Raw genomic sequence first — 25572 nt, forward strand, 5'->3', positions numbered from 1 at the left:
CATGTAAGATTTTAAGTTGGAAAATGATAGGGCTGTCTGTGACAAAGTTCTTTGTGGAAAAACAAAGCTCTTGTGTATATTAGTAACTCTGATGCTAAAATGATGAAATTAGTATAACGTGTTTTTTATAATTATACTTTAGAGTTGTTCCTTTGTAAAACATGTACGTGGAAATTTCAACATATATTTTGCTGTCCTTTGTTTGACGCTTAACTGCACTAGTCAGTTGAATTAGAATTTCTTTCATAAATTATCATCTACAATCTGTGTAGCTACTAAGCAATTTTGACATAGCAGGCTATGTTTGTCACTAAGCCACTTGCATATTAGGCCATAACTTCTAACTTGGTATCCCTACTTAGAGAACTAATGCAGCTAGAAGACTGTATATTAGAATATATAAATGTATAAGTTTTGTTTTCTAAAGATTTGAAGCATATCATCCTTTCTACTGTGATGACACATCATTCAGTGTCAATATGGAAGATTTCAGAACTGGAGCTGAGATGGGCAGTCAGACTTTTCAGTGCAGAAGGAGTAGCTACCCTTCCCTAATTCTCTCCTTCTCCTCCTTCCCCTTTGCCCCTCAGTTCTTTAGTTTCACTTCAAGACTGTTCTCTGAACCTACTTTTATAGGAGGGTCAGAACTAAGTATAAAAGTGTTGAGAGCACATCTTTTCCTGAGCTTTAGGTCTATGTTTCTGATTATGAAAAACCAGTTGAGCTTTTGCACATTTTCTGTTTGCATCTTTTTCCTATGTTAACCCCACATCCCTGTACTATATCTCTAAAAGGTAGAGATTAAGTATGGATGGTGAATTTTGCATATAGGCGTTGTTTCAAAGGAAATACCCATAATTATTCTCTTATTACTCTTCTAAAGTTTTCTGAAAAACTTTTAATATTTTCTTCAGTTTAGGTTGAAGGCTGTTCCAGGGCTTTCATTTTCTTACTGATGGCTTTCTTTGTGTTTCTACATAGGCTTAGCCCTTTACCCTCCTCTAGTGCTTCCAGGTGATCTGCTTCTGAGGTCAAGTACACTTTCTGCTCTGTTCCTCTAGATGCCTATGGCCCAGGAGATGGTATAGAGAATATATTGGATCTGGGAGGAGAGTGCAAGCCTTGAAAACATTTCCATGAGCTTTACTTAAGGCATAAATATCTCAGATAGCTGGGAAAGTAGATGATTTGTAGTGATAATTATGGTATCCTCATGTCCCGAGTGTCCTGCTATAGTCCTGGCATGATACAGCTGCCTAATTTTACAGTTCAGTGACCCAGGAATAACATACAAGAAGAGTAAAAATAGCAGTATATAAAGGTAAAAGTACCTTTTAGGACTTTCTCTGGATAACTCTCAAATATCATCCAGCAAATGAAAATATCCAACAGTATATCCATTTTGGGGAGACAAAAATGTATTGACTGTTACATAGTAGGGCTTTTTTGGTTTTGACCAAGTTGTTGGATTCTTAGAGGTCCATTTGCATAAACTATTACCTGGTGGAAATTCAGAAAGTTCCAAAATGTGATGGCACCCTACTGCATTCAGAGAGCTTCAACTTGGGATAAATAGGTACCTATATTTAATGGTACGTTGACCATGGCCTTGGTGGACAGAACCATTTTTGTATGTTTTCCTGCAGATATTAGAACAGTGCATTTAGTTCTGCTAGTAGGCATGCAAGATATATTTAGAGAATGAGTGACACATATCCACGTCTATGTATCTGAATAGAACCAGTGCCTCTGGTCAAAATATCCCTCAGAACGTGAGGAAGACAGAGACACGAATAGGTAATTATAATACAGTGAGTTAAACTTAGTCGTGGTAATACGCAGAGATGCTAGAAAATGTAAATCACTGTGGGGAAGGGAAGTAAAGGAAGCTTTCCTAGAAGGAGATGGTCCCTGGGCTGAGCTCTAAAGCTCACTTTACCTTTAGTAAAGTGAAGGGTACTTGGACATTCCAGGTAAGGGCACAACCTGGGCAAAGTAGATGCAGAAGGCTCAGAGTGGACTCACTAGGTCCACCCTCTGGGCACCTGCAGTGAGATGCTTGCCCTTCTGCTCCCCTACCCCTGTACTAGCCTCAGGTCTTCCTCTAGCTCATGGAATGCTGGAGGGACCTGCCAAAGTACATTTGATAATGATTACCCTGAGAGAAATATTCTGTGGCTAATCAAGAGGATTGGTTATATCTAATTCATTCTTCAGATATGTTCATTTCATTATTCAACTCTTCTGAGGTGCTGTTGTCTGCTTGATTTGTTTTGTTTTTCTTGGCTCTCATGATCTTAATTTCCAAGTAGTCTGCATTTTTTTCTCTAACGGCTTATTCTTGTTTTATGAATGAGATAAAGTTTTTTTTTAATTTCTAGAATTTATCTTTTTCCCCTGTTACCTGTATTTGTTCTTTAAACTAAACAAAACAAAAATGCTTTCTTTCTTTTGTTCATTTGTTCTATGTTTATTTGGATGGCAGTTCTTATTTATAAATGAGAATCTGGATGAATTTGTTTCCTCAACATAGGTGAGAAATATCACTGTGAATGCAAGTTATAAGGTCTCTGTCTGCAGAGGATATAGGAGGGAGGAGGAAGGATATACACCCGGTTGGACTTTCCTTTATAATGTCCACAAGAAACTTGGCTTCTGGGAATGGGTGCTCCTTTTATGTCTCGGCCCAGATGCACTTACCCAAACCACTGCCCTTCTTCTCTCACCATTTTCAACCTGGGGACAATTCAGGAGTCAGCTGCTTTGAGGGTGAGAGGCTGGCAAATTGTTACCAAACCCTCCGATAATTACTGGACAACTGACCCACATCTGCTGGCAACATTTTCTGCCTCTGATCCTAGGGAATATTCTGAGGTTCTGCTGGCAACATTTACTTAACAATGATCCTGTTCATTTCAGGTTTTACTGATTCCATCTGCTTTATATCTTCCAGAAATTCCTTAGTGTTCTGGTCTCCTGATGGAACTCTTCCTGGTTTTCTAGTATTGCTAAGGATATTTTCATACTTTTATGTTCAGTCATTTCAAAGAGATTTTGAGAGGGTGGAGAAAGGTAAGAGCATGTGCTCAGGCAGCCATTCTCATAACTGTCCTTACTTTGGTGATTTCCCCAAAAAGGCTACACATAAAAATATCCTTGGAAGCTTTAAAAACAGATAGTCCTTGGTTCACTGCTGGGTAACCTGCTCCAGTAGATTTGGAGTGGGGCCAGAGAGCTGTATTTTTTTAAGGCTTCTCAGAGAATTCTGATGTGCAGCTTGATGCTAGATTTGGGAACCACTGAGTTATGGCACCCCAAAATAAGAATATTTGTTAACTTAAAGATTACTATTTTATGTAAAATTTCCTTTCACAAGGAAAAGCTTTTAGACAAAAATATTTTTCAGGGATAAATATGTACTACCCTCAGGAGGTAGTTTATGATCTGTAGCCAAAACCCAGGGTTTTTCATCTCTTTTCCACAGAGGCAATGCAGAGTTCTGCTCTTCATTACTAGGTTAAGTTGTAATTGATTCTTCTTTCCTGTCTCTCTTTTCTTTCATTCTCCAACGCAGAAAGTTTTTATGAGCTTTTTTTTAAAAAAACAAAGGAAGATGCATTTATAATTCTAGTGCCTTCCTTGCCTAAAAGGGAATGGTTACTATTGCTTCCAGAACTGAGGGGATGTTAGTATCATTGGGAAAGGAGTCAAATACTAGCCAAGTTCAAGTATCAGCTCAGGACTCTTAGTCTCATATATTCTTTTTTTGAATTGTGGTAAAATACTCATAAAAGTACGATCTTAACCATTTTAAAGTATACAAGTGCGGTGGTTTTAAATACATTTACATCCTTGTGCAGCCAATCTTCTGTTGTGCAGAACTCTTTTCATCTTGCAAAACTGAAATGTAATACCCATTAAACAATAATTCTCCATCCCTCCCTCCCCAAGCCCCTGGCAACCACCATTCTACATTCTGTCTCTATGAGTTTGACTACTCTAGGTACCTCACATAAGTGGAATCATGCAGTATTTGTCTTTTTGTGACTGGCTCATGCCACTTAGCATGATGTCCTCAAAGTTCATCCATGTTATAGCATGTGTAAACATTTCCTTCCTTTTTAAGGATGAATACTCATGTGTGATCCTTGAGGTGGCATGCAACTAACGAGAAGAGGGAGCTGGCAGGACGAACCATGACTACCTCTTCATCCTCGTTGTCTTCCCATGGTGCCCTATGAACTTGCCCTGTTCCACTGAACTTCCTTAAACATCATGCTCCCCCTTGCCCACTCAGCCTTTGCATCTACCGTGGCTTCTGACAATAACATTTTTTCTATCCTCTGTCTGTCTGAATAACACCTGAGGATCCTTTAGATCTCAGGTTAAACAGCACCAAGGGTTCTCAAACTTTAATATGCCTAAGGATCATCTGGAGAGCCTGCTAAAATGCCGTGCTCGGGAACCCATCTTCCATGGATTCTAATTCAGTAGTTTTAGATGGGGCTCAGGAATTTGTATCTTTAGCAAGTCGTGCAGCTGACTTAAAAATACCGTTGGTCTGTGTTTTTCAGACTTTGAGTCAGAACCCATACAAGGATCCTAAAGTCAATTTTAGTTCAAGACCAGAAAAATAAAAACAGAATAGAGAATATAAGTTTGTTACGCATTGTAAGGGTGAACACTGTCTCATGAAAAAGTTACAGTTTTAATATACGTGGGTGTATCTCTGCATGCATGTGTGTACGTGTGTGTGTGTGTGTGTGTGTGTGCGTGCATTATTTTACGGTAGATATTTGGGAACTGGGTTACATTGTAAATATATTTCTCACTATAGATTTGGTTTAAAAAGTTTAAAAAATACTGTGGGGTCTTGCTACATGCTTTCATAGCTTCCTATATTTCTACTACTATTGCAGTGTTCATAATTAATTGTACCATTATTTAAAATTATTCACCCTGCTAGATTGTAAACTTGACGAAGGCAGAGGAATGTCTGCTTTGCTCACTACAGTCTCTCCAGCATCTAGCACGTATGTGCTCTTAGTTGAAAATTTGTAACAAGAACTTAATCCCTCAAATAGAAAGATTTTTCTGTGTGGTTTTGTTTTGGAGGGCCCTCTTTCTTATCATTACTAAGTCTTTTGGACTGCTTAATGTCTGGGCATGCGAGGTTTAAAGGCTTAAGGAGTCAAAATTATTTTGGTAGTTGTTTCTGGCTTCCAGGTCAATATACTGATTTGCCAGTAAGGATCTTGCCAAGAACTTCTAGATATGAGACAAATCTATAGAAACTAAACCTTCCTGTTAGACAGTGGTGTATTAAGAGTAGGGTTGTTGATATGGTTTGTCCCAGGGTACGGGCAATATGGAGCTGCAGCATCTGCAGCAGTAGAGCATTTATATGGTCATTTATACTTCAAAAACGAATAGACAAACAAACCCATAGGAAGAGAGATCAGATTGGTGCTTAGCAGAGGCAGGGGGTGGAAGGAGGAGGAATTGGAGGAAGGCAGTCAAAGGTACAAACTTCCAGTTATGAGATAAATAAGTACTAGGGATGTAATGTACAACAGTCTAATGAACACTGCTGTATGTTATATATGAAAGTTGTCAAGAGAGTAAATCCTAAGGGTTCTCATCACAAGGAAAATGTATATATATTTCTATGTCTTTATTTTTGTATCAATATGAGACGATGGAAGTTCACTAAACATCATTGCTTCTTCTTACCACTATGCGCTGGAAATTTTAAACAGTACTCCTTCCTGCCAGTGTAGACCTCTCATACGTCCTTCTTCCCCTAGTAAGACAATGGTATTTGGACTCTGCTTTTTGAAGAGGTTTATTGAAGTTATAGGGCATGGGTGGTAGATAGTAAAAAGGAAAGAAAGGGGGGAATAGGTACGAGGCTATGGGGAAACTGGGGATCCACTATCATATTTGTTTTATTCCTTTTATGTTATCTTTGAAGGAGAGAAAGGCAGGAAAAATCTATTGGGTAGCAGTTACTTTTTATTGTTATTACAAGCCTATTTTATTATCTTTCTTTCTATCAGTATCTGTCGTCATGTAAAACATTAATTCTGTAGGTACAATAATTCATACAAGTGCTGTTATGGATTTTATTTATATCATTATGAAGGAACTTCACAGGAAGTTTTCTGGATATTCTTATTATAATCGTAAAGTTTCCTTTTCATTTATGTAAGGGTAATTTATTTGTGTGTGTATGTGTGAGGTTTTCTAAAAGGGAGGATTCTTGAACTAAAATTAAACTAAGGCCCTGTGAGCAGGCTGTTTGCACACATAGGCTCATACTGGGTTCACACATACATAGTTGAGAGGCTGTAGCTATTCATGGCAGTAAATTAACGTTTTAAGGCACTGATGTGTCACAGTCCCTTTTGGGTTTTACTAATGTGAAGGTTCTAGAAGTTGCAGATATTTTTGGTACATATTACTAAGGGGGAATTTTGAGTCTTAAAATTACTCATGATTATATGTTATATTGGGAGATTGTTTCTAGGTGTTCAGAAACACAATTATGGTAAATTGAGACCAATGTGTGTTTTATGATTTCCTTTTTGTTTTGTTTTACAAATTCAAGGTATAAGTAGATTAAATCCAAAATGCATTTAGAAATAAACTTAACGTATATAGGTAACTTCCACTGGTGCTCTTCCTTGTACTTGTAGAAAATACTTCCAAAAGGGATTTGAAGTATTTTGCAATAAAAGTCTCAAATACAGTGAACATAAACATTTAAAACAAAGGTAAGTGACTGTAATATTCCCTTCTTGTCTTTGTCTTGTTATGTTATGTTTTGTTTTCATTGCAGTATAGTTGATTTACAATGTTAGTTTCAGGTATACAGCAAAGTGATTCGGTTCTCATGAAAATAGAAATTCTAAAAAAAAATGTCTACATATCTGTTATGGGTTAATTTACATCCATTCCACCTCCCAACTCCCCCACCCCAACCCAAATTCCTGTGTTGATCTCTTAACCCCCAATACCTCAGAATGTGACCTTATTTGAAGATATGGTCTTTACAGAGGTAATCAAGTTAATAGGAAGACATTAGGGTGGACCCTAACCTAATAAGACTGATATCCTTATAAAAAGGGGAAATTTGGAGACAGTATACAGGAAGAGTGCCATGTGAACATAAAAATGGCTATCTACAAGTCAAAGAGAAAGGCCTAGAACAGATCCTTCCCTCACAGCCCTCAGAGAGAAGCAATCCTGCCAAAACCTTGATTTCAGACTTCTAGCCTATAGAACTGTGAGATAATAAATTTCTGTTGTTTAAAAAAATAAAAATAAAAAATAAAACAAAGGTAAGTGAACAGACACTGAAAGGACTGAATAAACTGGTTAGTTAATTTCAGGAAATAAACAAGGTTAAAATCAATCATGCCAAAACCCCAAGTATGTACTGCTAACCACAAAACTTTCAAATTTGATCTACTGGAGGAACTTTTGTTCATCCTTTATAAATCAGTTCAAACACTAAACAAGGAGAATTATTTTCTTTTTCTATTATCTCTACCATACCTCTTAGAGTACTATGTATAATATCTGTTTTGATGTATATCCAGTTATAACTTAATCATAGTATCTGTCATATTTGGCACATAGTAGTCATGTAATTATTATTCTTTTAATTAATGAATAAATAAGACCAAAGTTTAAAACTGATGTTTTTCAATATTTATAGATAATTTTTAATAGCCCTTTTCAGCATGTTATCTTATTTAGTTGTCTGAGGATTCAGTTTGCAGCTCATTCAGCATGGCTGTCCCCTGGGATATAAAATGCTAAGAAGTAAATAAAACAAGGAAGCTAAATTAAAATGAGTTTATGATAGAGTTGGGTTATTAGAAACAACTGTCACAAGATCTGCCAGACTGAAAGCTTTCCTCAGTGATTTAAGATTTCATTGGGTTACTTTTTGAATATTTGAGTAGATTCAACGTTGTTCTTGGAGAAGAGCTGAGACTGTGCTTCAGGTAGTTTCTAAATTATCTGATGCAAAGATAAGATAGCCCTCTTATATATAAATATAAATATATGCCGTTTTAAAGTCCTTGTCTACTAATTCCAACATTCCAACATCTGTCATATCTGGGACTTTTATAGTGACCTGTTTTTCCTCTTTGATATATGTATTAAGTTTTCTTGCTTTCTCATGTGTCTGGCAATTTTTTATTGCATTCTTGGCATTGTGGGTATTATGTTGTTGAGACTCTGTGTTTTGTTGTCTTAATTTAAAGATTGTTGAGTTTTGTTCTGTAAGGTAGTTAAACTACTGGAGAATCAGGTTGATGCTGTTGAGGCTTATTTTTAGGGCAGGTCTAAAGTAATCTTATTCTACAAGTAGAGAAATAAGCTTTATATCTATGTTTATTTTTTCCTGACAGTAAACACAAGGTTTCTACATCAAAGGCAGACTGATTAACACCTGCAGAATATCTTTTCACTGGTTTCCCATGCTCCATTTTTCCCCAAAGGGTTATGTGATGGGGCAGATGTCACATACATGTACAGAGTGAGGAGTTTCTAGCACATCAGAGGAACCCAAAATTATTAGTTTTGGAGCTTATATAGGAGATGCTGGCACAGCTTCACCTCCTCCCCTCTGGAGAAGGAGAGAGAGACAGAGACACACAGAGAGAGAGATGGGGAAGGCTTCTTGGTCAAATACCCTTTAGAATGTAACTGCTTAGTTCTGGGAGTTAAAGTTCTATGTCATTCCAGAGGTCTCTACCTATGCAATCACTTTTAACCCAGGTGCCAATTTTCTTTGCTCAGAAAGCCCTGCCCATGCAGAAATATGAACATCTTAACATTGCCCAATATAGAGCAGCCCAACAGCTAAGGCATAGCATTTCTGGGACCTCAACTGTATTCACTGTGTGTTCACTGTGGTCTCTTTACTGTGGCTGGTTGGAACTCCAGTGTCTCCCAGCTCTGTGTGGCCTATAGGCACACTTTTCATTTCATGGCCCCTTAATAGTTGTATTTTGGTAGGCTTCCCGGAGCCACCCTGTGTTGGTACATCTTAATATTCAGCCAAATACTTGAAAGACTTCTATGCAGATTTATGGAGTTTCTTCTCTACACAACTCTTTATTCTCCACTACCCCCACCTCAAATTCCAGCAGCCCCAGCGGACCCAAACTCTGACCTCTGTTTCATCCACCCAGTGAGACCTCTGTTCCTTTTTGACTCCCCTTCTCTGTGCTGTGATCTGGAAAGTACCTCCAGGCAGAAAGCAAGACTAAAGTGGCCTTCATGTGTTTCTCTTCTCCACTGATCACAGCTCTATCCTGTTGTTCAATGCTTGCGTCTAATATTTTGTCCAGTTTCATAGTTGTTTACATTAGAAAATTGAGTCTGATACCATCATAGCCAAAACTGCAAGTTCCTTCTACTATATTTTCAAATTATCATGTTGTATACCATCTTTGCAATCTACCTGTCTGGTATTTAAAGGATATGAATTCCCTTTAAATTAACAATACTGTATTCCTGTATCTAAGAACCAGTGACTTAATCTAATCCTGAATTGGTAAATGTGCAGTTTCTGTCAAAAGCTTTCCTGATATTTAAAATAAACAATTAAGAAATGAGCTAAAAATCTATTGTAAAAATCCACTCCAATATCATGTTATTTGTCCAGAAACCTCCATGCTCTGTCTTTATTACTTTATCTCCCTATAGAAATTCCTTCAAAAGTTAACATATTCTAATATTTTTAAAAGAGATTGAGGAAAGAACTAGTTAAACTAGAAAATTCTGGCTAGTGAAAGATACTACAATGGAGCACCGATTTTGTTATGGGTTAAAGTGAAAAGGGAACACTATGAATGTATGATTAAATTATTGGGATACTTTTTCATATGCCCACTCATTAAATATGTCTACATATAGTCATTCCTGAGTCCATGTCTGAGATTACAGGATCATGTCATTCTCAAAAGAAAAATACTTTTTCCTATTTGTGATAGAAAAATACATGTTATCTAAAAGCTGTGTTAAATTATTTAGGAATACATTTATAAGAATTGTATGTTTCTATAAAACCTGCTGACTTTTGATGTTTGAAGGGTGATTGATAATCATACCCTTTCTCTTCTGCTCTAAGTTTTGAATCAATTGAAAGATATAGGAATCAGACAAATGGAGTATGAAATAGCAGAATGCAGTTTAGATATGCACCTACAATCAGGCTTCCTAATATATCTCTCCTGGATTGGATCTTCAACCCACTGGCAGAGGAATTGGAAAACTGAATCTCCCTCTCTGGGAGGAGTGGAGCTAAAGAGAACACTCCCATCCTGGAGACTGGGTGGCCTGAAAGAAAAATAAGAGAATACTATTATGGTATTCTGGTACTATGTATGCACTTCTCCTTTTGAGAGTTTACCTCCTAGGAATTATGTGTGTGTGTGTGTGTGTGTGTGAATAGGTTATCAGATGGGGTAAATTAGTTGCTTTCTCCATATTAGTTTTTAGTATTAAAGATGACTTTTATGAAGGGCTGAAACTTAGCTTGGTCAGGAAGGTGAATTATTGCCTGATCTTGATAGTCACTGAACTTCCAGTCAGTCCTTGGTTAAAGAACAGGGCATTTTCCCCTTTAAAATAAATTTTGCTTATATCCAAGTAAGGGAATTGGGGTTCTCTATAAATAGGGAGGATATTTCTGGATTCTTGCCTTGAAGGGAGGTGAGTCAGTTAGGCTTGTTTTTCCTGGGCACCTAAAAAGATATCACAGTGGCTTAATTATATACTCCAAGATACCTTAATGGGTAGTTCAGAACTGTTGACTAGCATCTGGGAATTGTTTTTTGACAAAACGTCCTTCTTATGGTTTAAAAAGAAGTTGACAATGTCATTTGTAGACCCCATGTTAGAGACCATAGTTTTTAGTTTAGTAATCTCCTGGGAAGCACTGAATAATGTAAGCCAAATTAATAATATTTTTCTGCTAGTTCCTTTCGTCTTGTCTTTGGGGTTTGCTTTTTTTCACTTCTGGGGTATTGGCTTGTGATTCTCCAAAATAACCCACTTGAGGGATTATGAGAGTGTTTTTCATAGCTGCATGGGATTAGGATGTAGGACTACCTTAGAGATATCAAGAGGATGGTAGCTAATAATTGATCCTCATCCTTCACATCCTCTACCATTTCATTAAAATGGCTTCATCTCTTTCATTTAAAGAATTTAAAATTTCTTCCCAGTTGGTTTCTGAAGAACGTTGTTGATACATTTCTCTACGTAAAACACCAAATAAGGAATTGTGGGGAGTGACAGAGGATAAATATATGGCTTCTTTTTTCTATGAGTGTATAATCTAATGACAGAGAACACACAAAGACACAAACATAGAACAAACCACCACTGCTGCCTATAGAAAAGCCAACAGCCCCAGAATCATAGTCTATCAGCTTAGAAGCTCTGATGTAAAGAGCACTTCTTCCCTGATAACTCTGGCAAAAAGGTTTTTTGGGGGGGTTTGTTTTTTTATTGAAATATAGTGTTATTGAAGTATGTTGTGTTAGTTTCTGGTGTACAGCAAAGTGATTCAGTTATACATATATATTTTTTTCATATTCTTTTCCATTATGATTTATTACAGGATATGGAATATAGTTCCCTGTGCCATACAGTAAGACCCTGCTGTTAATCTATTTTATATATAGTAATTTGTGTCTGCTAATCCCAAACTCCTACTTTATCCCTCCCCCACTCCCTTTCCCCTTTGGTAACCATAAGTATGTTTTCTATGTCTGTGAGTCTTTTTCTGTTTTGTAAATAAGTTCATTTATATCATATTTTAGATTCTACATATAAGTGATATCATATGTTATTTGTCTTTCTCTGTCTGACTTACTTCACTTAGTATGATGATCTCTGGGTCCATCCATGTTGTTGCAAATGGCATTATTTCATTCTTTTTTATGACTGAGTAATATTCCATCATATATATATATATCACATCTTCTTTATTCATTCATCGTCAGTGGACATTTATGTTGCTTCCATGTCTTGGACATTGTAAATAGTGCTACTATGAACATTGGGGTGCATGTATCTTTTTGAATTAGAGTTTTCTCCATATACATGGCAAAAAGTTTTTGAAGAGCCCTAAAGTTCAAAAATGTGGTCCTGGACCAGTAGTATCAGCATCACTGGGAGCTTATGAGGAATCCAGAATCTCAAGTCCTACCCTAGACCTACTAGATCAGAATCATCATTTTTAAAAGATCCCTGGGTAATTCAAATGTGCATTATAGTCTGGGAAGCAATGTTACAGAGGATTCTGATTGTGCTTGTTTGTTATTTAGGTCAAGTGCCCAGTTGGAACTAATCACTGTGGCCACAGGCATATAGGACATACTGAATGCTCAAGGCTGGGACATATGTTCTCTATTCCCTAGCACAATATGCGTGGGATCAGTTTGTGGATTGGGTTTGCTACAGAAAAGAAGTGTTCTGTTACCAGGGGAAGCAGGGAGATAAGAGATATCTGACAAACTTATTTCCTCTTTCAGATCTTAGCTTACATTAATGTTAGGGCCATCTGTTTACTAGCCTGTTCACTTTGGGTCATTTCATCCCATTTCCTCTGTGTGTGTGTGTGTGTGTGTGTGCGTGCGTGCGTGCGCGTGTGCGTGCACGCACAGGCACGCGTGCTACTCCCAATCTCCCTCACCTCACAGTACCATCTGTCTGGCTGACCTAGATATCACAGATTCTTGCTTCTTCCACAGCATGGTTCTTCTATCACCTCTCACCGTCATATTTATCAAATACATATGAATACTTTAGGATAAGCACACGTAGACCTGTGCCTAAGTCTGAATTCACTTCCTCGTAGTCTTGGTAAGCATGTATCCCTCACTTACTGTCTTTCATCTTGCCACTAAGGAATTAAACCTTGGAGTCATGTCTTTTCAAGCTATGAATTTTTAAAATGCATTTATATTTACTAGAGGGAGTCATACTTTTAGCCCTCAGGAATTATAACACCTAGTGACTAACTTACAGAAAGTTTTATAACAGGGAAAGAGAAGGTTTGAGATGATAGAAAGGAAGGTAAAGGAGGTCTTTGGAAATTGGATGGTGAAGGTGAAAATGGGCAAAGGGGCAAAAGGGGAAAATGTAGAGGCTTACTATTGTTATTTACAGTTGACCCTTGAACAACACAGGGGTTAATCTGCTGATAATTTATAGTCAGCTCTCCTTATCTGAGGTTCCTCTATATCCTCGGATTCAATCAACTACACAGTACTACTGTGTAGTACTGAAGTATTTACTACTGAAAAATATCTGCTTATAAGTGCACAGTTCAAACTCACATTGTTCAAAGATCAACTATATTTTGATGTTCATATTTTCTTGGATTTGTTAAGCTGTCTCTTATTATCTTTTGATATGTCCTCATTCTTTGAGCACTTTCTTACTTTCTGGCACAACTAGATGTTACAGGCTCATCTTTTACAGGGGTTCTGATTCCTTTTAGTGGAAAACAGTATTTAGACATCAAGATTTGAGTGCCAGGTATGTTCATGGTTACTGGGATATCATTGCTTCTAGGCCTCCTCAGTGGATAGAATTAGGAAATGTGTGTGTGTGTGTGTGTGTGTGTGTGTTTCTGTGAGTTATATATGTTTATCTATTTGTCTATCTGTATACATTTAAAACCATGGCTTTATAGTGACACCTTCATGAACTCAATAATGAAACTTTCAATTACAATTCAATTCCACAGGGCTTATGTTAGCTTATGTTAAGTTTTTCTATACCTTGATACTTGAAGGACAGTTTGTCTAAATATAAAATTCTTGGTTCATTCATTCTTTCTGTGAGTTTTTAAAAAAATATATTGCTGTTGTTACTTTGCATTGTAAGTTGTGTTTAGGGCATCTGGTGCCAGACTGATTTCAATTGTCATCTTTATGCTTAGAGGTCTTGAGGATTAAAAAAAAAAATTTTTTTTTAAGTCTAACAGTTTTATTAGGATATGTTTTCAAATTGATCATCCTGGTTCAGTTTTCCCAGGTACCTGTTCAATATGTTCATTTTGGTCTTTTCTTATTTCCAGAAAGTTTCCTTGGGTTATACTTTTAAGTATTAGTTCTGTTCAATTGTTTTGTTTTTATCTTCAGGATCTCCTATGACACATACTTGTTTTCTTCTTTGGTTTTCTTCTATTTCAACCACTTTACTTCTGATTCATTTTATTTCTTTGCCTTGTTTTCATTCTCTTGGTTGTTTTTTCTGGCTTTCTTCAATGTCCCTTAGTAAAATTTTATTTGGATCCAGTCTCCCCTGGGGACTTTGTAATTTAATCTTTGATTCTGCAATGATTTTGTCTTTTCCTTTCATTTCTTTCCTAAGTTCAATCAACTCTATTTTTATTTCTTCCTGTTATTGTCCATTTCTGCTTTTAATTTTTGAATTTTATATTCAAGGTGGTTTTTCATACCTCCAAATGCTTATTTGAGGATAATTAATTCAGTGTGGAATATCATATTATAGCTTTCTTGTTCTGCATATTTCTTTTCGAGGTGGGAGGGAATTTTCATCAGCTTAAGTGGGTTTGATTTTGTATTCTTAAAATACTTGGTATAGATTTAGTCAGATTTGCCAGCTTATTTTGTGAGTTTGGGTGATTTACAAGAATCTTAAGTCAAGGGTATCTTCTCTCAGTGTAGCAAAAGTACAGTGTGTGTGTGTGTGTGTGTGTGTGTGTGTGTGTGCGCGCACATTGGGGAGAAGGGGTTGTGTATCTTCTTTCTAATCTTTATTTTTGGGGTTCTCTTTTGTCTTGCAAGCCTCTACATTTTCCCCTTTTGCCCCTTTGCCCATTTTCACCTTCACCATCCAATTTCCAAAGACCTCCTTTACCTTTCTTTCTATCATCTCAAGAGCAATGAATTTTTGAAGACTGCCACAGCTAATCATGTACTCTTAAAAGTCCATTCCATGTAGTACATGCTCTGATCTAATGGCACTCTCCAATATTTTTGCACCTAGTGTGGACTTTCTCTTTCTTGGGTGATTGTAAATTAGTCTTAGTCCCACTACTAGTTCCCCTTTTCTCTCTTTTTTTTTTTTTTTTTTTTTTGGTGGTACGCGGGCCTCTCACTGTTGTGGCCTCTCCCATTGCGGAGCACAGGCTCCGGATGCACAGGCTCAGCAGCCATGGCTCACGGGCCCAGCCGCTCCGCGGCATATGGGATCCTCCCAGACCGGGGCACGAACCCGTATCCCCTGCATCGGCAGGCGGACTCTCAACCACTGCGCCACCAGGGAGGCCCCCCTTTTCTCTCTTGGACAGAGTTTTTTTCCAAAGTGTCCTTCTATATTACCTACTTATAGGTAATTTGATACTTGGGCATTCTTTGTCTTTTTGTTATGTTATGGGCATTGGTTTTATGTGATTTGTCTGTTGTTCTTGTAGTTCTTATATTGTTTTTTGGAAGATGGACTGGGACATTCAGTTTACGCCCCTGCATTTACCTCACATATATGTGTATACATGCATGTAGGCGTGTATATACTTATCTCTCCTATCAGAATGTAATTTCCTTAAGAGTAGAAATTCAATTTTACTCATCCTTCTGTCCTTAGCAATAATCCCAGTGCCTATCATACACAATGCCCTTTAAACCTTTCTTTTCCATATTAACAATTAAAACAAAATTGTAGTACAATGTGTTACTCTGTTAATAAATTATCTATCCCTTTCCCAAAGGCTGCAGATAGCTAAAGGTTTGTAATATGAAGTGAAAACTCTTCTAACTATGCAACTATGCCCATGTGGGCTAGATAACCAGCACTGGGAGTTATTACTTGAGAACCTGAATATATAGAAATTGTCATATTCCTCATGAGTGAAGGAATATGATTTATATAGTACTATAAGATGATGCTATTCAGTTTAGAGGAGAGCCCCATGGTTCCTGAATGAATGCATTATTGTTATTATTCTTGTGACTTGACTATAAAATGAAATGAGAGATTTCAGGAATCTTTTGTTCAAATGAAGAGATAAGTAGCAGTGTTACATTATGCTACTGTAGTTTAAATTGGTTGGGAAAGTCAAAAGTGCTACAATGAATATTTAATGTTCTGATGAAATCTTAAGGGAAATGGTGCCGTATTCACAAATACCAGTTTCACACTGAACTCTTCCTTACAGTCATTCTGTCTGGATCATGTAGCAAATGAAATTTAATGTAACTGCCATTTGAATAAGAGATAGATACTTTTGGCAGTTCATGATTCAGAAAGAGAAGTAAGTGATGGATAGGGATATAGGGATCAAACCTAAGAATATGCATAAAGACTTATATATATGAGTGCTATGGGCTGAAGCGTGTTCTCCCCCCACCACCACCATGCATATGTTGAAGTCCTAATCCCTGGTAACTCAGAATATGACCTTATTTGGAGACAGGACATTTAAAGAAGTAATTAAGGTAAAATGAGGTCATATGGGTGGGTCCTAATTCTGATAAGAATAGGACACCTCTACACACACACACACAGAAGAAAACCATGTGTGTGAAGACGGGGATAAGATATGGCCATCTACAAGCCAAAGAGAGAGGCCTCAGAAAAAATAAACCCTGCTGACACCTTGATCTTGGACTTCTATCCTCCAGAACTATGAGAAAATGAATTTCTATTGTTTAAGCTACCCAGTTTGTGGTACTTTGTTGCTAACCCTACCAAACTAGTGCTACAAGGATACTCATTACAGAATTTTTTAATAGCAGTTCAAAATGGAAACAACATAGGTATCCAAGAGTGGAGGCACAGATCTATTCTTATCCAAGTTTACCTATCCTACCCCCTCTGGCAGTCTCTTTGATGGCAGCAAAAGACAGTAAGAATAGTCAAGGATGCAGGCTGCCACCATCATAAGTAACCCAAGCCAACTCATGAGAATTACCAGTAGAATGAGCACCACTATCTTTCAGTCTATGGTTTCCTCTATGCAGTGGATAGTGTAGCAAGGCCCCATGGATTAAAACATTAGTTTTATTTATGCTGATCATGAACATGCCAGAGAGAAAAAGAAGACAGGTACTATGCCTGGAAATTCTAAGCACACAGGCTCAGTATATCACTTTTTTTTTTTTTTTTTTTTTTTTTTTTTTTTTTGTGGTATGCGGGCCTCTCACTGTTGTGGCCTCTCCCGTTGCGGAGCACAGGCTCCGGACGCGCAGACTCAGCAGCCATGGCTCACGGGCCAAGCTGCTCCGCGGCATGTGGGATCTTCCCAGACCGGGGCACGAACCCGTGTCCCCTGCATCGGCAGGCAGACTCTCAACCACTGTGCCACCAGGGAAGCCCAGTATATCACTTTTTACCAAAATGATTTCATTATTTGTTTTCTATACAAATTTCTTCAAGAACCTCCACCGAATTAAGATTTAAACTGCTCAGTTTATTCTTGTTTATTATCCCTAATCTCAAATTACTATGCCAAGACCAAAATATATTTGCTTATATCTGATTAAATATTTCTGTTTTTTGCCAACTAAACCTTACAATATAGTCCCCAAGATTCATTACCACAAACAAAAATCTTTCAAGGTTTATTTCTCGTATATATTATTTCTTGTAATTTCTCTCCATTTTAATATAGCAGATTTGTTCCATAGATGACTAGAATTCAGCAGGTTAAAAAAATTATGATATTCTAAAAACATTGAAATACTATGCATTCATTAAAATAATAATTTTAAAATAATGAGATGCAAAAGTGTTAGTAGAATATTAAGGAAGCAGTATACAAAGCTATTTCATATAAAATGCTCTACATTTTGTATATCTATCTATCTATCTATCTATCTATCTCTATATATATATCTTTAGGAGGAAAGATTTCACATGGTTTTGTTTTTTTTCCAAATTTTGTTTTTATACTTTTCCAAATTTCCTCACAGATTATGTATTACTTTTATAAGCAGAATAAAAGGAAGGCAGAAAGGAACAGATATGGAGAAGACTGCTGATTTAATCTCATTCCACACTTTAGATTTTTTGTTGCATAATTATGGAGTGAAGTGAGGTTTTCAAAACAAAATTTTTTTAATGCATGGACACTGATTCGGTCAGAATAGGTGCTAAACTGGATCTCGAGGCCCCTGCTATGTCAAAGGTTAATCTTTTTGCTGCCAAAATAATAGGAGGTACAAGGGCACCTCAGGGCTGAGAGTGGAGCAGTGAGGAGGGGCATTTAGGTATTTTGAGAGCAGTGGTCTTTATCACCTGGCATGGAAGTATTTCAGAATTTTAACTAAGGCAGTTAGTTATACAAAGTGTATATCAGCCCTGCATGTGCATCTCATTCTCTTTAATGGCTATATTTAATTTCATTGAATGGATTAATCTTAATTTATTTAATGAGTCCCTTATTGATGGTCATTTAGATAGTTTGCCATTTTTTGACATATTATATTTGTGAACATGGGCCAGTATATCACAGTGTGACTTTGGAGAAGTCCTCTTTCTCCTTAGAATTGTGAATCCTTTCTTAATATTAGCAAGGAATTGTGAAGTTCACATTAGAAATCTGTAGTTTTAAGGGGATATTGAAGTTTACCTCAGTGGTCTCAAACTTTGACTTTGCATTAGAATCACCTATAGAACTATTAGGAATTATTCATCTATGACCCTACTCCTAGAGATTCTGATTTAGATCTGGATGGGTTCTAAGTATTTGTATTTTTCAATAAGCTGCTCCACAAATGATTCTGTTGCCCAGCCAGTATTAGCAGCTACTGAAATATAGACGAATTAATATTTTAAAAGAAGACAAGATTGTACGATTTGTCAATGTCTAATGTATTATAAGAAGCATTGGCGAAGATGTGGAGCTACTGAAGCTCTCATACCTGCTAGTGGGAGTGTAAATAGGTAGAATCATTTTGTAAAACTCTGGCAGTATCTATTAAGTTGAACTTAATAGGATACTTTATACTCAGCAGTTCTACTCCTAGGTTTATAATCCACAGAAAAGCTTAATATTCTTAGTTTCACTATTTATAATAACACCAGACTGCAAACAATTGTCCACTAATAGTAGAATAGAGGAAGTAAATTGAATGCTTTTTTTATGTAATGGAATACTACCCAGCAATGTGAAATCATCAAACTACAGCTACATACAATACGGATGAATCTCAAAAAAACAAAACGTGTAGCAAGAGAAGCCAGATTCAAACAAATGCATCTATACAATTTTATCTAAAACAGGCAAATCTGTATCTATAGTGTTAGAATTGGGAGAGTGGTTACCTTTGGGAGGTGTAATGGCTGTAAGGGGACACAGAGGGAGGCATCAGGGTGTGGGTAATATTTTGATCTGGGTACTAGTTACATGGGTATGTTCAGTTTGCGCAGAATCATCAAGTTGTGTACTTGTGATTGGTAGTCTTTCTATGTATTACATGTTGATAAAAAGTTCAAAAATATTGTAAAACCAACATTAGGAGGAAGTTCCTCCAAATAACAAAATTTTTTCATGATAGAATAATAGCTGTCCTTCCATTAACTGTAAAAGAGGAATTTGGTCTGCATTGGTGTGCTGAGGCCAGCTTGTACTGGCTCACTAGACCAATTTAGGTGCATCTCCTCACCTCAGCAACATCATCTTCATAGCTTAAAACTGGCCATGTTGGAAATATTTACACCATGGAATTGGCAAATGCTACATCAGGTTGTTGTTTTCTCAGAGAGCTGCTTACCTACTCAGTACTGAGTTTACGTCTCTTTGTATGTGGGGATATTATTTAACCTGCTTTATAGCTCATGGAATTAGTAAACAATATAAAGGTCTAAAGTGGCTAAAATGATCATGCCTTTTAGAATTATCATTATCATATTTGAGACTGCAAAGAATCCTTTTTTTCTTCTGTAATTCACATATCAATCCAGTAAGAGGAAATATGTCATTAAGAACTTCCTTTGTCATTTTAAATTTGGTTTCAGTGTCACAAATTAGCATTACAAGAACATTATCAGGTCCTGAAATCTACCCTCAGTAATCAGAGTCATTGTGAATCACCTGAGACTGAAGCTATGTTGTTTTTTTTTCCATCTTACCGCTAGAAAATGATCATTGTAGCCTGGAGAAAGCTAATAGAATTGTCATCTGCAATTGAGACACTCAACTCTGTGCTGGTGTCTTCTGTCAACCAGATGCATGCAGACATAATAGATATTCTCCTTATTGAATTGTTGTCATGGCATTGTTGTAACAAAAGATATGTAAAGAGACAGTTTAACATTTTTCTCTATTACTTCTGTTCAACTCTTTAGGTCTCCTTTTCACTTTCTTTTTGATTCTATCTATATCCACAGTCTTCTCTTTATTTCTCTCTGTTGTCACTTTAGCTTCTCAAATATTAAAATCTTTTAAATATTGTGATGAATGGGTTAAACTACTAATAGTTTCCCCAAGGGAAATTTGGAGTTCTTTTTCATACAGTGTGAAAATTTTTTTCCAGCATATTTTTGCTTTGGGACAAAAACGTAATGACTTATTATTAGAAGGTATCTTGAGATTCTTTAGAACCATTCATTTCTAAGAACCCCCTACTACCATCATGTACTAAAAAGAATTCTAGTGACTAATATTAATTAACATGTATCAAACACAGATGGTTACTTGTTATGGAGCGCCAAAAGAAACAGGAAAGTGAAAGAAAATGTATATGGAGAAAATATATATATATATGTATATACCTATACATATATATTGGATTGGGCAAAAAGTTCGTTTGGCCAACCCAATACATATATATATATATATATATATATATATATATATATATATATGAAAAAATGCATGTTATTTTTGCTTACTATAATGCTAAAACTGATTATGGGGTTCAACGGTTGTTAGCTTATTCCATTTTTAATAAAGTTCCCCATCATCTTTTCACCTAAGTATTTTAGTAGTTACTGATGATTGTTGTCTGAATCCATTACTTCTTTGGGGGTTACAAATGGTGATATTCTATCATTCTTCATTTTTTAAGCTATGTTTCTTCTATAAAGAAAACTTTAACTAGCTTTTTGGTTTGTGCAAGGAAAATAGGGTAAGTGCTTGATTCCCTTTATCTCCATCCACTGCCTTTGACTTTTTTACTTTAATTAAAAAATTTTTTTTGATCTCTAGAAGTTCTGTGCCTTTTCAGATCTTCTTGGAGTTTACTCACATTTTTAAACCTGTTTTTATTTCTTGGAATATATTATAATTTTTATATTCTGTTTGTTGATCCCATTATATGAAGAAGTCATAGCCAGTTTGACAGTGTCACCTGTTGTTTCTGCTGGCTGTTAGAGTGTTTTATTTCCTTTTGAACTGTGAACTGTGTATTTATCTTGGTACCTATCTTTGGGAATTCTTGGGGTCTTGTATAAAGGTAGGTTTCTCCATGGAGGGGTTTCATTTGTTTCTGTCAGATGCCTATGGACATAAGAAGCCCTCAACCTCTTCAAAATATCAATTCTCCTCTTGAAACATTTTAGACCACCCATTTAGTGTGGATTCAGGTTGCAAATTGTGGTTTGTGGTTACAAGTAACCAGGGAAGAATTTTCCTCCAGTTCTTAGCCCCAGGTTTTGAGATAGGCAATATTCCTGGGGTAGTAGGTGGAAAAGTTTATAACTCACCCTATATTGAGACCCTAGCCCTTGGGGTCGCAGGGTTATGGACAGGTCTCCAGTAGGCTCTCCAACTTGGCTGGCCACTGGGATTTGTCTTCTGTCCTCCAGCTTTGAAGATCATGTAAACCAGAGCTCAGGTTCATTGGGTTCAATAAGTACCCTCACAACAAAAAGGTCAGTTTCAACATTCTGCTTACCTCTCTGGCTTCCCACCTTTACTTTTATTTTTGGCTTGCATATTTCTTTTTTTTTTTTTTTTTTTTTTCGGTACGCGGGCCTCTCACGGCTGTGGCCTCTCCCGTTGCGGAGCACAGGCTCCGGACGTGCAGGCCCAGTGGCCATGGCTCATGGACCCAGCCGCTCCACGGCATGTGGGATCTTCCCGGACTGGGGCACGAACCCTTGCCTCCTGCATCGGCTGGCAGACTCCCAACCACTGTGCCACCAGGGAAGCCCTTTTTTTTTTTTTTTTTAAACAGGTTATGGATGCATTTGAGAGGATTTTTAAAATATATTTTATGCACCATTTTTAGTTGTTTTTAGCAAGAGTCTCAGTCCACAAACTTAGTTCATCATTTTATCAGAAATACAAACACTGTCATTATATGCTCTTTTCTTTAACTGTGCTTCATTCTTTAAGACTTAGATATTATCTTATTGATCTTTCTAGTTATTTTATGTTTATTAATTGTATATATTTCAGTCCTTGTGAGCACACTTGATTTATTCTACTGTTCCATTTCAGTTTAGCCTACTAGACACATAGTAACTATTCAGTAAAATTCTCACTTACCAGTATAAAATAAGTGAGCTTTTCATTAAGATTATTCTAGAGTACTTGATACTTCATTGGTATGAAAGAGTAAAACCCTTTTTACTCGAGTACCTATCTTACTTTTGGGGAGAACTTTCTAATTGGAGAAATTTGACTGGTATTTGGGAATTCTTAGTTAAATATCTATGTGGTATACATGCATATATGGGAATTTTATATTTTCTCAGTATTTTATTAAGTAAGCATAAAACGGACTGAAATAGTTCATTTTCCTTTTGAGATGAAAGTTTTGATCAGTAGGGACAGATTGTTCCTCTATAGGTTCTTTAGCAGATAGGAAGCAGATGTGGCATTGGGAGGAGACTGCTAGGGGAAGAACAAAAGTATGAGTAATCTGGAAAACGATTAAAGTCAAATTATGAGTTAAATGTCAGCCTTTGGACCAAAACTTTTCCATGCTCGGAACTTTGAAGAGACAAGCAACTGAGTGTTCTTAATAAAGGAGAGACTCTATTTAAAAGCCAGTACTACCCCACTATATTTAGTGTTGTATTTACAAGTGTTTTTGTTTTTTAACAATCTGATTTAGACTTTCTTTGGTTAGGTAGGATATAACCCTTCATTAGCCTGTATTTGTACTTAAGGAGTCTGGTTTTATTTGATTAGAGAATGTCTTTAAAATCATATGCACTTTGTCTGTACATTTCTAGGAATGTCTGGCATGTTTACTGGTCACATGCCTTGCAGATGGAAATGAAATTTTGTGAGGAATCTTCTGGATCAAATACAAATCTATTTTTACTTTAATAAAACTATTCAAAGCATAAAGACTTCAGTCTGGGTGTAAATGCTAGCTGCTGCTCTGGAAAGGGTTGCCAGGAAAGTACCTGCTAAGGATTGAAATGATTTTCCCATTCCTAGTGCCTCTTTTTTGGTTGTGCTTGAATTACAGACATAAACCAGATGGGCATGAACAGGTCTTCTAGATCTCTGAAGTGCTTCATGATGAGTACATTCACTAGGCATAATGTTTTCTCCTATATTCACTAATGTGCTTTACAGTATTTGAATTCAGTGAAGATACTGTTTAGTTTTGTGTTTAACAGCACCCATTTAGAAATTATTAGACTAATTCCATTCTCCAGGGGAATACTTGAGAGGTAGAGCTGGGGACAGTTATAATCATTTCAGTTTAAAATTATACCTGCAATAAGAAATAAATCATAGACTCTCTGCAGTCCAGTTTGTAAAAAAATAGTAAATAACAATAAAATTAGAATATATCTACAATGAATGAAGTTTTCCAGCTTCTCTGTGCTTCTGGACATATTTTTCCACTTTTTATTGCATCTACCTAATTAGTGACAGATATCAGGTCATAGTGGTCTTACCTGGTCATAGCTTACAGTTTAATTCTGTTCAGATGTGTTGGGCCACTGAAGAAAAATGCTCTTCAACATAGAAGAGCTATGTTGCCTCTGCTTCTCACATTAGTTAATATCTTAATGTTGAAATTAAGTTATCCCATCCTGTGGTAGTTGGAGGAAAACGTAATGAAAGCCTTTTGGAAACATGTGCTAATAGCCACTGGCCACCAGTGTAGCATAGTGTTCCTCATAAAGGAGAGCTGATAGAGGAAAAGGTGATCTGTCAAACATGTATTTTTTAATACTTTAGGTTTCTTTGTCAATCAATTTATTGAGATATAATTTACATGTAATAAAATGCACCCATTTTATGTGTAAAGCTCAGTGAATCTTGACAAACTATACACCCTTGTAATCACCACCTCAATCATTAACCCGAGAGAGAAACCTGAATGTTTTTCCAGATTCCTCTCTTCCTCACACCCAAATAATGACTAATTTCTGTTCATACTACTCTCTGAATTTCTGTAGAACCTATTCCCTCCTCTTTACTCTCATAGCTACTACCGTAGATATGCTTGACCCTTACTTTTTTCACCTCTATTACTTACTGCAATCTACTTTATAACTGGTTTTTTACTCTTTAACTCTTTTTTTTCCTTTATGCCTTCCGTAATGTTACTAAGTTATGATTATTCTAATCACATTAGCCCCCACCTTGCTTAAAATCCTGTGATGACCCTTCACAGTTCCCATTCTCAGTCATCAATTTCTAAGTAAGAGACTGGCTCATAGTGGCAACTGCCTTGATGACTTAATCAGTTATGGAATGTGCATGGAGAAGCAGATTTGTGAAGGGAAGGTGATGAGTTAGTTCACTTAACAATGTGAAGGAGTAAAAGTTTGCCTTGTGTTTCAGTTTTAAAGTTATCAGAAGCATTTTATTTTATTCTACCTTTACATAAAAAACTATGAGGGAAGGAGAGAAGCATCTTTCAAACGTTCATCTTAAACACCATAAACTGTTCTGAGATATTTTATATTGATGAAAAAAAGAATTTTATCAGTGCTAAGTAGGAAAAATTGCCATGTTTGTTCTCGTTTATTTATACTCAAAGTGATTATTAAGTCTAAATGCATGAACACTCATTTTATTTGCATATACTAGCCTTTTAAATAGCGCCTTCCCTAATTCTCAACTACGTCTCAAAAACCATAATGTGTATATGAATTATGAGATTTACCTTTTAGATTGGTAAAGATAAGCTCTGAGGTAAAATAATTGATAGCAGAGTATCTCTACCTTGAATGGGAGGAAAACATAGAAGAAATACTTAAATATGACAATAAAAAAGCATAATGAACTTTATTTTTGCTACAGATATCATCTCAACCTTAATTGTCAAGCATATAGGTTATTTTCTATACCATAAATATTCTATATCCTCTAGTTTTTCTTAACACAGAAAGATATTTAGTATAGTTCCTAAATATAAGTAAAGTAGTCCTAAAGTACTTTTAGGCCTGTTTACATTAGTTATTTGAGTAGTCATTAAAGAGAGTGATTCTAATTTAAATGAGTTGTATCAGTCTGCTCTGGGGTATTATTTAGAAAAGTGATTATTCCCTTCTTTAAAAAATGAAAGTCCTTAAAAATTAAAAATAAAACTACCATGTGATCCAGCAGTTCTTCTTCTGGGTATTTATCTGGAGAAAATGAAA

The 25572-nt window shown here is 36.3% G+C and overlaps 1 protein-coding gene across 6 annotated transcripts in view; it reads left to right on the forward strand.

The window, feature by feature from the left end:
- The window catches only part of LRRC49 (leucine rich repeat containing 49), a gene marked incomplete at both ends in the record, with an annotated part of 132834 nt that overhangs the window by 52037 nt on the left and 55225 nt on the right, over window positions 1-25572 (forward strand). The window lies entirely within an intron of this gene.

This window comes from Hyperoodon ampullatus (genome assembly GCF_949752795.1).
Source record: "Hyperoodon ampullatus genome assembly, chromosome: 3".
NCBI lineage: Eukaryota > Metazoa > Chordata > Mammalia > Artiodactyla > Ziphiidae > Hyperoodon > Hyperoodon ampullatus.